Raw genomic sequence first — 15,088 nt, forward strand, 5'->3', positions numbered from 1 at the left:
TTTGGAGCAAGAGCATCCCTGCTCCATTCTACTTGTGACTTTTGATCAGGTCATGGGTGGATAAAAGACTGGTTTGGCATTCAAAGCCTGCACAATCTGGCTTCGGCTTACCAGCCCAGGCTTATTCTCCATTCATTTCCTCCATGAGTTCTAGCCAAAGTGGGCCATCAGCCTTTGCCCATTCTACTTCCCTCGTCCTTGTCATCCATGGCTGAGGATGTCACCCCCCCACACACCCATACTTGCAATACACTTCCTCACCTCTGCCACAGCCTCCAAGATTTGGCTCCCACCCCACCTCCTATTTGGGGGACACCTAGCCGGAACTGCCCAACTTGAATTTTGGGCCCCGTGGCTTTGCACACATTTTTTATTTGTATATGAGCTGTTTTTCCTCTTCCTTCCCCCCCCCCCATTCCAAGAATGTAAGCTCCTTGAGGACAGCAGGTGTTTATTTTTTGTTAAAGAACAATGCCTGGCACATGGGTGCTTAATTAATACTTATTAGATGAATAATCTTCAGTATTCTCCTCTGTAAGGGTTGTGTAGATCTCTAAGGTCTACCTAGGAAAAGGCTTAGGAAGTCTCCCTCCTCTCCACCCTTCCCAGGCCCCCAGAATCTACCCTGAAGTCTGATATTGCTGAGAACAGATGGCATAATCTTATATTTTATTTTAGTTTGGAAAAGGGTCCAGGGCTAGGGGCTCTGTTGACATTTTTACAGCATAAATAAACTTCTGACAGGTTTATTTCTATACAACATCTTTGCAGAGAGGGAAGCTCCCCTCCCAGCCCTGTACACTATTCACATGGGGACGTGCCCGAAGGAGGGTGGGCCGGTCCCTGGTTGTCTGGTGGCTGTTAGGGGAAAGGCTGATGGGGAGGCTGCAAACGACGAGCTTGTTGGGATTCCTTGAGATGCCCGGAAAGACTAGGGGGTGGAGAAGACAGTCAGTGAAGAAACTCTGCTTTTATGGACATGAGGAGAGATCAGTGAGTGAGAAGAGTGAGCTGAGCTCAATCCTGCAGGAAATGACAGCAGGGGAGAGAAGACCCTACAGATGAGGGAGAAGAAATGATGCAGGAGGCTGCTTTGGAAAAGGAGGGTAGGGATGGCCAATGGGGGAACAGTCCTACCCAAGCCTCTCCCCTGTCACTGGCAGGGTCTTCCTCTGATCACGTGGCTCTCTCAGGTAACAATCGCCAACCCTTGGTCCCCTATGTGGGGGAAGAGAACAGAGGGGCAGAAATTCAGTCCTCCTTCCTAGCTCCCAATAGGGTGTCTCCCTGCATTCAGAAACATTAGCTGGAATCTGGTTTTCACATTTCCACCTGCATTATTCCTGTTGCTTTTTTTCTCTCTGTGGGTAATCTGTAGAGACCGATTTCCATCCGGCGTAGAGAAAACTTCCCCACAGCCTGAGCAGTTCCAGGTAGAATGGGCTTCCAAGAGAGGCAGTGAGCTCCCCATCCGGGTGGGATGAGCAGTAGTCAGAAATGTTGCTCCTTCCGCTCAGGTGTGGGTGACACCAGTGTCTTCGCCAGTTCCCCCTGAATTTCTGCTCCGGGGACAGAGGGGCCTGCAGAGTGTAAAGAGGATTGGGGTGGAGAGAGGTCCCTCCGGCCCCTCCCCCTTTATAGATGCATCCTCCAGGTTCTGGCTTCTCAGATTGTCGGAGTCCTGCAGTCCCTGGGAGTGTAAGAGGTCCGGACCTCAGGCACTAAGGGGGAGCGCTTTGGGGATCCAAGTGGGGGACCCATCTAGAGTCCGGAGAGGAGCCAGATCGCCAGCCCCGGGAGGCCCAGGGTCAGGGTGCCCCGGGAGAGCCCGTGCGGCTCGGCCCGGGAACGGCCCCACAGAGTCTCGCTGGGGCCGTGGGGCGGGGGCGGCGGCGGCCTCGACGTCTCCTCCTCGTCCTCGTAGTCGTCGTCCTCGGCCTCGGCGGCGGCGGCCGCGGGCCCGAAGCACAGGCGGCCCATGTTCTCCTTGAGCACCTGGCAGAAGGGCCGCTCGGCGCCGTCGCACACGCAGCGCTCCAGCAGCGGGCCCCCGGCCGTGGCCAGCAGCGCCCCGATGGCGGCGCGGCACGCGGCCGTGCAGCGGCGCCCGTTGAACAGCTGCCCGCAGCGGGCCAGGTAGGAGGCCAGCGTGTCCCGGCAGTCGGGCTCGGCCTGGCAGCGGCGTCGGGCGGCCGTGCAGCCCAGGCCGCCGCGCGCGGGCCGCGGCAGGCACGGTTCCAGGGCCGCCTTGAGACGGCGGCAGCGCGCGTCGGGCCCGCACTCGCAGCGCTCCAGGGCCGGCCCGCGCTCCGTGCCGTTGAGCTGCAGCAGCGCGCCCACGCAGTGACTGGGGCAGCCGCCCGCGCCCCCCAGCACCGGCTCGCACGCCGCCTGGCTCTGGCTGTAGGCCGAGCCACACGCCGGCTCCCCCTGGCAGCGCAGCAGCGCCTCCCAGCACGGCTCCCCGAGCGCCGGACCCGCCACGTCGGCCAGCAGCGACGGCGAGAGCAGGAGCAGGAGCAGGAGCGGGAGCAGCAGCACCGGCCAGCCGCCGCTGTCCCTCTGGCCCGGCAGCGGCCTCATGGCCCCCGTGGGCTCCCGGGCGCCGCCATGCGCTCCCGGGGCCACCTCCAGCCCCGGACGCTTACGGGCCGCCGCGAGCCGCCCGCTCCAGGGTCTCGGTTCCCACGGCAGGCAGTCCTGGTCCGGGCTCCTCCAATCGGCGGCACCGAGCTTCCGCCTTAGGCTGTGGCCACCCCAGGCCCGAGAGAGGGAGCGCGGGGCTTAGCTCCGGATCTCCTCGTCCCTCACGTCCAGTCTGCTTCGTTCTGCTTCTGCTGCCTGATGTCCGGCACTTCCCTGGGCCCTGGTCCAGGCTTTCTCCCCGGGCGTTGCTCTGGTCCTGGTTGGTGGCTCTCGGCTCCCGGGTCCGGAGCCCTTCCTTGGGCCCAGCTCCCTCCAGCTCCCGGCCGCCTAGTAAGAGATCCCCCGCTTCTCCTCCTCCTCCTCCTTCTCCCGCCCGCCGCCTCCCACCTTCCCGCGGCGGGACCGGGGGTGGGGACAGTGCTGCATTCAGGGCCCGGCAGCCCCCGGGCCTATTGTTCGGGTCCTCTCCCCTCCTGCTGCCAAGGGGCCTGGCCTCGCAGACGGCCCCCACCTCCCGCCCCGCCCCCCTGGTCCTCTCCGAGACTGCAGCCGGGAGGAGGGAACAGCCGGTGTGGTCCCTGTAGCCGCCCCCAGAGACTGGTGAGACGCCCGAGACACCGCAACTCCCGGGAACCCTTCCACGAAAGGGGGGAGAGAACCCCGAGGAAGGACATGGGGAGCGGGAGCCGAAGCTGGGCCAGGAAACAGCGAGGGACCCCGGAGTCCTTGTTTCCAACCTGGAGCCTCCTTGTCCTTCTCGAGAACACTTCCATGTTCCTTCCCAGCCCACTGAGCCTCTCTGGAGAAGGCCTGGAAGATGCGTGGGAGCTGGAGGAAACTGAGGCTCGGAGCAGCGTTTGAGGGGAAGCCTGGAAGGCTTCTTCCCCTGGGGGCCGGCCTCCTCCTCTAAGGGAGGCCCCGAGGGACCGGGGCTGGATAGCCGAGGGGGCGGGGCAGGGCTGCGGGCGGTTGGAGGGTTTAGAGTCTGAAAGCGGCAGCGGAGAATAGAATCGCATTTTCTGGCCGGGTTCACTCCCTTTGTCCCCGCGGGGGTCCGCGGGGAGCCGGGGCCCGAGATTGTTCATGCCTTGCCTCCGGTCAAAAGCGCCTTTCTGCCCTGGGCCCCCCCTCTTCACAAAGAGCACTTGAGAAGCAGCGGCGGAATGGCGTTCCCTCCCCCTCCCCACCATTCACATGGAAAGGACTCTGCGGGGCCATTCTGGGCCTTCTGGGGGAGGGGGTGGGGCGGGGGCCAGCCCGGGCTGCGAGGCCCAAGAGGCTTCACAATGCGAGGGGAAAAACTGAAGGGGAAGGGGGGAAATGGAAGGAGGAGGGAAACAACTCAGAATCTTCTACAGACCCCCATTCTACCCAGTCTCGAAGACACCCCCCCTCCCCCCCGCCTCAGCCCACCGCCAGACCCCATGCACATGTTTGTACACATATCCACTTTCTCACACACTTGACACACACTCCAGAAGCATCTACCGCCGTTGCTGAGTGGTCGCCTACTTTGTCATTGACTCGGTTCTCGAACGGTTTATCTGGCTGGAAATCAGCCCTGCTCCTCCCACCGCAGACACAGACAGACTGACGGCCGGCCAGACCGAAGCCAGCCGGGACATCCCGAGGCCTTTACTGGCTGGGCTCTGGTTCCGATCGTGGGCATGGCCTGGCCCTCAGCCCTCCCTTCACTCATCCCCAGCTTTCCCTCCCTCTTCTGCTTTCTGCCCTCCAACCCCATGACAACCTTCCTTCCCCAGCCTTCTAGTGTTTCGCGTCTCTTCACTACTCATTCTAAGCCTTTTTCCTTTTCTCTCCCTACCCCCCTTCCGGACCTTATTCTCTCCTTGGCCCTAAACCCTTCTCTCCTGCTTCAATTCCTAGACCTCCTCTTCTTCCTCAACCTCTTTTCTTTCTTTCTCCTACCCATCTATCATCCCTTTTTTTTTCTGTACACACTTTATTTCAAAGCCCCTGAAACATCCGAATACACCCTGACCAGTATATATATATATATATATATATATTTTAAATACCCAAGAAAAGGATAATTTTATTACCTTTGATCCTCATCAGGGTAGCAATAGTTCGAAATAAACATGAGACAAATTCACAAAGACCATTCTTTTCGGCAAAAGGGAGTTTTATTTAGGGAAGAGGTTAAATAGGCATCAGAAGTAGCAAAGAGTTGGGAGAGCATATAATTAGAAAGGGAAAGACAAGTTCCCCAGGGGAACTCACAATTAACCAAGAGAAAGGAAATACTCCATGAGGTGGGAGTAAAGCATTGACTGCAGGTTAGATTCACAGAGGAGTTTAGCAGACTAGCCAGTTAGCTAAAGAAAAAGATGCCATTAAAGTGAAGGCTCTGAGAGAAAGCCCCCATAGTGGACTTAATCCTGAAAAAGATTTAGCAAACATCATAAGCAGATGTTTTATAGAGGAAATATAGCCTTGGGGGTGTCTGAGGAAAGTAAAGTGGAACTGAGAGGGGATCAAAGAGCAGCCATATGGAATACTTGGTAGACCAAATCTCAGACTTGTCTGCTAATATTTTTTTCCCCCTGAGGCTGAGGTTAAGGGACTTGACCAGGGTCACTCAGCTAGGAAGTGCTAAGTGCTTGAGATCAAATTTGAACTCGGGTCCTCCTGAATTCAAGGCTGGTGCTCTATCCACTGCTCCACCTAGCTGCCCCTGCTAATCAATATCTTAAAAGAGCAGTCCTGAATCAGTCTCCCATGTCATACAATTGATTCTAAAAGTTCTTAAGAGGGAACTTGAGAATCTCCTTATAGTGCTTTTTTCTGACCACCTGGTGAGTGGTTGCCCTCTATGAGTTTTCCATGAAATACGTTTTTTTTGGCAAGTGAACACTGGGCATTTGAACAATGTGCAGAGAACTGGAATGCTTGGCACAAGGTCATGAGAACTTGCTCCAAGCGGTGACAGTGTCTAAGGAGAGAAAGGAGCGTAAGTGAGGGATCCTAAAAGTAGAACAGGGTTTGGCAAGAGATTGGCTAGGGGACAATGAGTGAGGGTGAGGAGTTGAGCATTATGTCTTAAGTTGTGAGCCTTGGTGAAGGGGAAGGTGGAGAACTCCCTCAATAGTAGCCTAATGGAGAAGTTGAAAAGAGGGAAGTCTTTAAGGGGAGGGAAAATAATGAGTTCATTATAGATATGTTGAACCTTAGATGTCTATGAGACAATAAGACATGAGACTGGAGGTTAGGAGAAAGGCTTTTGCTCAGTTGTGTTCTTTTTGTGACCCATGGATCATAGTATACCAATGCTGTCCATGGGCTTTTGTTGACAGTTATTTTCTCGGCTGGAGTGAATTGTCATTTCCAGTGGATTTAAGATACATAAAGGTTATGGTTTGCCCGGGGTCACACAGCTAGTAAGCTTCTGGGGCCAGTTTTGAACTCGGGTTTTCTGATTCAGGGCCCAGTGCATTATTCACTAAACTATCTAGCTGCTCCTAAGAGAGGTTAGGGCTGGATAAGTAGAAATGAAAATTAGATGCATAGATAGGATAATTTAATTCATGAAAATTGATGAAACACTCAAGCAAAAGTATTTAGAGGAAGAAGAGAAGGTGGCACAGGAGGGAGCTTTTGGGGGACGCGAGGGCTATTGTGTGTGACCTGGATGGAGATCCAGCAAAAATCTAGAGAGAAAATCATATCAAGGAGAAAAGGATATCCAGAGAGGTCAAAAAGGAGGAAGCCTGAGAAAAGAACATTGGCAATTAAGCTATCATAACATTGCAGAGAGCAGTTTGAATGATGGGATCAGAAGCTAGAGTGAGAGTGAGAGGAAATGAAATGCAGACCTCTATTTGAGCTTACCTTCTCAGGGAGTTTAGCTGAGAAAGAGAAGAAAGATAGAAAATGGAATGATCAAGGGAGGGTTTTTTTTTTTAAAGATAGAGGTGACAGGCTTTTTGTAGGCAGCATGGAAGCAGCTAGTAGACAACTGAGAGATTAGCAAAAGAATGAGGATGGCAAAAGAGGCACTGTGCTGGAGAAGATGGGATGGAATGGAAGAAAGGTGAAGGAAGAGGGCAGAAGGCATGTGAGTGATATGAGATGGGAAAAGAAGAGAAAAGGGAGTTCATGGTGAATGGTTCCATATTTTTTTCATCAAAATATGAGGCACGATTCTCAGCTGAGAGGGTGGAATTGGGGGAGCCATAGGAAATTTGAAGAGGATAAAAAAATTTGGAAGAACTGCTTAGTGAGTAGAATAGTGTGAATAGATTAAGGAGGTATAAAATCATTGTCTTGCTGCAGTGAGGGCAAAGTTGAGAGTAGCCATGTATGTTTGCCTATGTGGTTTTTCTCCTGCATTGAAACTGCAGAGAGGACAGCTCCAAAACAAATTGTGTGTGTGTGTGTGTGTGTGTGTGTGTGTGTGTGTGTGTGTGTGTTAGCCTTAGGCTTTAAGGATGCTATCTTTGAGGTATTCTTTGTGCCAGACAGATTCCTGTGCCTATAAACCTGACTTCAGGATGGGGAGAAGCCAGAGTCTAGGCAGATATATGGTGTGAGATGTGTTGTGCTCAGTGTGTGGCACGAAGCATTTAATTCAAGAAACAAGATAAATAACTATATATAACACAGATCTAGCTCCCAGGTTGGAAAGACAAGAATGAGGTAGTGATGATCCGAGAGAATGTGAAATAAGTGAAAATGAAAGGTCTTAGAAAAACCTGTGTAGAGAAGACATCATGGAGTTGATGGTGCTAGAATTGGACATCCTAAGAAAGCATCATGGGACAATAATGGAAGGCAGCTCTTTTTGAAACCCAGCTTGGCCATTATTAGGTGCCTAGAGGCTTTATTTCATGCCTCTGGAACATGGTTCTTTTGACTGTAAAATGAGTAGTTTGCAATTTGTAGCTAATCCTGATGAGACTTGATTTGTCAGCTAGAGTGGGATTGGGATAAGGCTCCTCCAGAGCCTCTTTACTAAGAACAGTTTCCTGAGAAGGGAGAGGGGACATTTGGGTATGAAGTTATTTATATATATATATATATATATATATATATATATATATATATATATATATATATATATACACACACACACATATATAAAATCAATTCAAAATAGCTTTTTGGGAAAAAAAATAATAAGAGGGCCTTGAATGAGATGACTCCTAAAGTCTTCTAGCTCTAATCTGTTGCCAAATGTCATTTCTACTTTCATAACATCCCTGATCAGTGTCCCTGTCTCTCCACTCACAGTTACCACTACATTGTTTCTTGCTTAGATTATTGCAACAGCCTTCTAAATAGTCTCCCTCCTCGGCCCTCCCCACTCCAGTTCGTTCTCCCCCCTCTTCTGCCAAAGGGATTTCCCCTAAAGCAGAAGTCTGACCACAACACCATTCTCAAGAAATTCCAGTAGCACTCAGCGAAAGAACTCTGGGATATGACCATGAACCACTGCATAGAATTCCCAATCCCTCTAATTTTGTCCGCCTGCATTTTGGATTTCCTTCACAGGCTAATTGCACACTATTTCAAAGTCCGATTCTTTTTGTTCAGCAAAACAACTGGTCATGTATACATATATTGTATTTAATTTATACTCTAATATATTTAACATGTATTGGTCGACCTGCCATCTGGGGGGGAAAGAGGGGAAACATTGGAACAAATGGTTTGGCAATTGTCAGTGTTGTAAAATTACCTATGCAAATATCTGGTAAATAAAAACTATTAAAAAAAAAAAGAGAGAAATTCCGGTAGCTCCCCATGACACCAGGATCAACAATCAAATCCTCTATTTGGCTGCCAAAATCTTTTACAGACTAGGCTCTTCCTACTTTTCTAGTCTTCTTGCACTTCTCTTCTGAGCATTGGACAATTCCATGATATTGATCTCTGGGCATTTCTTCTCCCAAGACCATGTCTGGTTTCCATGCCTTTGATTTGACTACCCTCTAGGAATGTTCTCTATCCTCCCCCTCAGTCTCCTTGTCTTCCCTCAAAACCCAACTCAAATCCTACTTTCTGCACAGGACCTTTCCCAGTCTTTCTTTGCCTCCTCTGCCTCAGCTGCTGGTGCCTTCCTCCACCAAGATGACTTTCCTTCTATTATGCAGAAGTAGTACATATGTACCCTTTTTTTACATCTCCCCATTAGACTGTGAATTTCTCAAAAGCAGGGGCTGTTTTTTGCATTTCTTTGCATTCCTAAAACTTAGTCCAGTACCTGGTACATAGTAGGTGCTTAATAAATATCTGAATAACAGACTGATTCTGTGATCCCATAATCCAAAATTTGAGAGATCTCAATGACCCTACAATCTGATTCATACAACAATGATGATAACTAGCATTTTATGTTGCTTTAAAGTTTTACTTTATTTATTTATTTATCTTATTTGCTTTAAAGTTTGCAAAATAACTTTACATATAGTAATTCATTTGAGCCTCATAACAATCCTGGAAGGTAGATGCTATTATTATCCCCATTTTACAGATATGGAAGCTGAGGCAGATAAAGATGAAGCATGTCATCAAGTGACCTGCATGGGATCACACAGTGTCTGAGGCTGGATTGGAATTCACAAAAATGAATCTTTTTGACTCCAAGCATAGCACAATTAGCTCTTAGCTGTCCCAACTAGGCAAAGGAACAGAGACTGGGATAAAAATTGACAGTTTGACCCAAACAAGCTCAGGGGAGCCACAGGTGATGCCAGAATCTGGTAAACATCATCTTGGCAGATGAGCTAGATCAGACTGATGATAACCAATAGCCCTAAAACCCATCAGCTATTCAAAGACTTCTGGAGGAATGAGCAAATGAGAATAATTTGTTCCAATGGTAGGTTTTGTGAAGCGCCTAGAGGATGGTTAGACATCAGAGATGCTAAGGTCATCCACTGCATCTTTGGTCATTGCCAGTTATCTTAACTTTTGGCTTGCCACTGGACTTTGATGACTCAGGAAGACAGAGTGAGGCTGCTGACTTTGTGCAATTCTACCTCACTTAAATTTATTTCACACTCAAGATATTGCCCCATGATTCATTGCTTCTCTTTAAAAATAAAGGTCCAACAACAAAATAGGAGAAATGGAGGAGTAAAAAATGACAGGGCAGGTAGTTTGGTATCCAGTTGTGGAGGAAATTCAGGAGGAATTGAGGAGTTATTGATATTTTTTGAGTAGGGATTAGGCAGGATGTAGTAGGAAGACTTGTTTTTGTTTTGCTTTGGCAGTGGTGTATAATATTCTTAACCCTGGTAGAAAAGAAACTTCTTAAGAACAATAATTTTTTTTCCATTTTTGTTTTAGTAGCCTCAGTGGCTGGCACATAGTAATGGCTTAATAAATACCTGTTGGTAGATTGTCGAGTGAAGTGATGAAGTTGGGAAGACCAGTCTAGAAGATAGAAAATAGGTCAATAAAACAGTACGAATAGAGAGAAGGATGCAATAAAATACCACAGAGGGAAGACAAATCATTGGATAGATGGTGAGGGAGGGAAGAAATGATGACTTCAAGGTAATGTGGCTGGAATCTGGGAGACTAGCCCTGCTTGATAAAATATAGACATTGGCCTGGGGCAGTTTTCAGAGTAGGGAAAGTGATTTATTCTGGAGGTTTTTTGTTTGTTTTTTTGTTTTTGGTTGTTGTTGTTGTTGTTGTTGTTGTTGTTGTTGTTTTTAGCACATTTTGTCCAAGAAATTTAGAGTTCTTAGAGGGACTTTCGGAGTCATCTGGATGAAAGTCACTTTGGCTGAGAATTTCTTCATGGTAGCAGAAAAGCCATTAGTCAAATACTCCAGGTCTGATAAAGTTTTTGTAAAGCTCCCTCTCACCACCCTCCCCCTCCATCCAAAATCCATAAATTATATATTTTTATTTTCAATTTTAAAATGTTTGAGCCATCACCTAGGTTCATGTTTTGCTAATATTGTTTAGGCGACCCTAGGAAGTTAATAAAACCTCTCTGTTCTCAAACTATTTTCTCTCTCTCTCTCTCTCTCTCTCTCTCTCTCTCTCTCTCTCTCTCTCTCTCTCTCTCTCTCTCTCTATCTCTCTCTCTCTGCCTCTCTCTCTCTCTCTCTTTCTCTCTTTCTCTCTCTCCCTCTCTCTCTTTTTTTTTGCCATTTCAGAAAGCATTTTTTATTATTTATTTAGAGAATTTATATAGCACTACTATGAACCAGAAACTCTGCTATGTGCCTTTTTAAAAAACAAATATTATTTTAAAAAGCTTTTTTATTTTCAAAACATATACATGGATAATTTTCAACATTCACTCTTGCAAGACCTTGTGTTGCAATTTTCCTCCCTCTCTTCCCCCCTCCCTCCCCTAGATGGCAAGTAATCCAATATATATTAAACACTTACAATTTTTCTATACACATTTCCACAATTATCATGTTGCACAAGAAAAATTGGATCAAAAAAGGGGAAAAAAAAGAAAGAAAAAAAAGCAAGCAAACAACAAAGAGTGAGAATGCTGTTGTGGTCCACCCTCAGTTCCCACAGTCCTCTCCCTGGGTGTAGATGGCTCTCTTCCTCCCAAGACCATAGAACTGTCTCAGGCTATTCCCTAAAACTGTAAGCTACAGAGAAGGTGCCAGCTTGATTTGCATTTCTCTCTCCTGGGAATTCCCTTTGCCAGTGAAATCTCAGAGCCAGTCACTGTGTTGACCAATATATTTAAATGATTGCATGGGGTCCTGTACTAGAGGATGCAACTGGGGGTAAAGGTGTTGAATGTGCTTGGGGGCTGGGCTTCATGGAGGCTGAACCCCTGTCTCTTGAAGGATCCTTGACTGCTAGAGGGATGTGGGTCACCTTGAACTCCCATATCATCAGCCTCCTTGCTTTATCACCCTGGTGTGATGGCCATTCTCTCCCTCCCTCTGGGTTTTGACTTTTCCATTTGAACCAAAGAAGTCTATGGTTTGGTTTCCCGTTGAGAGTCCGCCGGCCCTGGGGGAGCAGGGGGTGCAGATGGAGGCCCCGAGAGCTCAGACAGTGAGCACATTCTCCAAATGTCACCAGCCCCTGAGGCGGCCGGCCCGTCAGCTGGCTGGGAGGGAACCATCTGGCCGCTGGAGGGGTGCTGGGAGTTGGCAGCGGGGGGTGGGGGAGATGCCCGGAGCGGCTCGGGACTCGGCCGGCTGAAGTCTCGAGGAGACGCTCCGGTTCCGCGCTCCGCTCTTGCCCCCCATCTTGGCGGGACGGAAGCGCCCCGGGCTCAGGCTGCTGGTCCCGCCTTCGTTCGGCTGCACGACCTTGGGAGAATGTCACTTGGCCTCTAAGCTGGGCCTCTCTGGGCTAAATTGTTTCTGCTCTAGCTAGATGGATGAAAGCTCCGTGACCCGGAGGGTGGGGGAGGGCGCTTCCTAGCCGAGGTCACCCAGGCTTAGTGCTGAGAGCTCTGGGCCAGACGCTGCTCTAAGCTCGCAGAGGTATGCAGAACCCCCCCCCCAAAAAAAAAAAAAAAGGGACAGCTCTTGCCCTCCATGAGTGAATATTCCGGACATCGAGCATTTTAAAACTAGAACTGATCCTTAGAGGATATGGGGCTTCACGGCTTCATTCAAATATGGGGAAACTGAGGCCCAGGGCGGTGGGATTTGCCCAGGATCACACAGGATTTGAACCCAGATTTTCCTCACCCCGAGTCTAGCTCTCTATCCAGCTAGCCACCCCTTAGAGAGGGATAGGCGGGTTCTCAGATAACTAGAATACAGGGCAGGAGAGGAAAGGGACTATAAGCTCTACAGGACTATTTGAAGAGGGATAAGAGCTTTTCGGCAAAGGGGATCAGGAGAGGGTTCTGGGAAGAAGCTGCTGCTGAGTCCTAACAGAAGGCGAGGAGTCAGGGGGGAGGGGGAGTAAGGGGGCACCGCTACCCAGCCTGTAAAGCCCAATGCAAATAGCACCTTCTCTGGGAAGCTTCCAAGTCAACAAGGACTCTCCGACCTACACACACACACACACACACACACACACACACACACACACACACACACTCACACACACACACTCATACACACACATACTCACACACATTCTCACACACACTCACTCACTCTTACACACACTCACACACACTCTCACACACAGTCTCACACACACTCACAGTCACACACACAGTCTCACACACACATTCTCACACACACACACATTCTCACAACACACTCACACTCACAAACAGATTATTGCAGTTCTCTTCTGTACTCAGACCATTTTGTATACTAATTTACTTGTGTATGTTCTGTTTGAGGCAATATGACATGGTGGATAGAGCTGGCTAGAAAAGCTTAGGTCCAAGGGAGAAGTACATACTGACCCTGTGATCTTGACAAAATCATTTAACCATTTAATTCTCTATAAAGGCTTCTTCTGAGAAGATAATCTGTATTGATGATTTCCTGTATTAATGAAATAATGATAACACACACACACACACACACACATATATATATATATATATATATATATGTAGCACTTTAGAGTTGTCAAAGCACTTCTTTACAAACATTATCTTATTTGAGTCTCACAACAGCTCTGGGAGATAGGTGCTATTATCATCTGCTTTTTACAGATGAGGGAACTGAAACTCAGATTCATGGAGTTAACCAATGACTAAGTCTGAGACAAATTGACTAATTGAACTCTTTTTGACTCCAAGTACTTCATCCTCTCTAGGGTCCATCCCTCTTCCTGAACTCCTCTCTATAAATTGTAAGCTTCATGCAAGTAGGGATTATGATTCATTCAAATGAATACTTTGGATTGGCTGACAACAAAGGACCCCTTTTTCTATGATGGATGTGTGAGGATAGACCAAGGGACTCAAGATGGGCTAAGGGGAGAAAAATGATTGGAGAAAGATCGACAAAGAGATGGAGAATTCTGGACAAAGACCTATTGAAAGAACAGATGGAAGGAGTGGTTCTGAGGAGGGAGATAGAAAAGAAGGAAAGAAAACAGGAAGTCCACAGCCAACTTAAAATTCTCATTTCTTGCCTCTGTCCTGCATGTCCTTCCTCTCACCTTGCCATCTCTGTTAGGAATTACCCTGTTGCTTCTTCTCTCTCTTTCCCCTTCTTCCCTCCCTCCCTTCCTCTGTCCCTTCCCTTCCTCCTCCTCCTCCTCCCTCCCACCCTTCCATTTCTCTCTCTCTCTCTCTCTCCTCTCTCTCTCTCTCTCTCTCTCTCTCTCTCTCTCTCTCTCTCTCTCTCTCTCTCTCTCTCTCTCTCTCTCCTCTCTCTCTCTCTCCTCTCTCTCTCTCTCTCTCTCTCTCTCTCTCTCTCTCTCTCTCTCTCTCTCTCTCTCTCTCTCTCCTCTCTCTCCTCTCTCTCTCTCTGTCTCTCTCTGTCTCTCTCTGTCTCTCATCTCTCTCTCTCTCTCTCTCTCTCTCTCTCTCTCTCTCTCTCTCTCTCTCTCTCTCTCTCTCTCTCTCTCTCTCTCTCTCTCATCTCTTTGAAGCTGTGCCCTCCTCCTTCCTTCCCTGAAAGGCCAGCAGAAGATCCCCAGGGGATTCTTGGTAGCCAGAGGAAACATGAGCATCTTACCCTAAGATCAGGGCCCTAACACTGACCAGCTGGCCGGATGGACTTGGGTGAATGCCTTCTTGTCTCTAGGTCTCAGTTTCCTTTTTTGTAAAGTGAAGGAGTTAGAGTTGAATATCTCAAAGATCTCTTCCTTTCCAGGAGATTTTACAGTACTTGGCTTTTAGGTCAATCAGCCCCCCAGGCTCTTGGTGAGGCAGATGGAAAGGAGGAGGGACTGCATGTCTTTTTGCTGCTGGAGATAGGTTTGGGAAAGAGGGGAGGGAGAGAGGGGCAACCTCGGGCTCTGGTGAAGTTCCTCTGACCCCTTCCAAAGACTGCTAGAGCCTCTATCTACCTTACTCTTTCCCTTTTTAAAGAAATAAATATGCAAAGTGCTACACAGACCTTAAAACACCATGTAAATGCTAGCTACTATTATTCTCCCATAGCCTCCTCAACCATTCTTCTTTATGCCCCTATAAAACCTGCTTACTCTTACCAGGACAGCCTCCCATTCCAAATTAATTACTGAAATGTTTCCTTCTCCAGGAAGCCCATTGGGATTAGTTGCATGGCTGATAGGGTACATGTATATATAATATACCCAAGTATCACCACAATTCTGCCTTAACTATCTGTCGTTCTCCGCCCCCCCCATACCTATAAATATACACAGATATTCTGATTTTAAAAATCGGAGTTTCTGTGTATGCTTGTATGTATTTCTTATATTCCTGTATTTCTAATTAAAAGAAAACAGAAAACCACTGAAGTGAAAGACACAAATCTGTCACGTTTCATCATGTGGAAGCCCCTCACAGGCAGGGTTCCGAAGACTGAACTCCCACCTCAGGGAGCAGCTGCAGACGTCAGGGCCTTTGGCGCCCAAGGCAGAATTG

This window comes from Sminthopsis crassicaudata, chromosome 2, assembly GCF_048593235.1.
Source record: "Sminthopsis crassicaudata isolate SCR6 chromosome 2, ASM4859323v1, whole genome shotgun sequence".
Taxonomy (NCBI): Eukaryota; Metazoa; Chordata; class Mammalia; order Dasyuromorphia; family Dasyuridae; genus Sminthopsis; species Sminthopsis crassicaudata.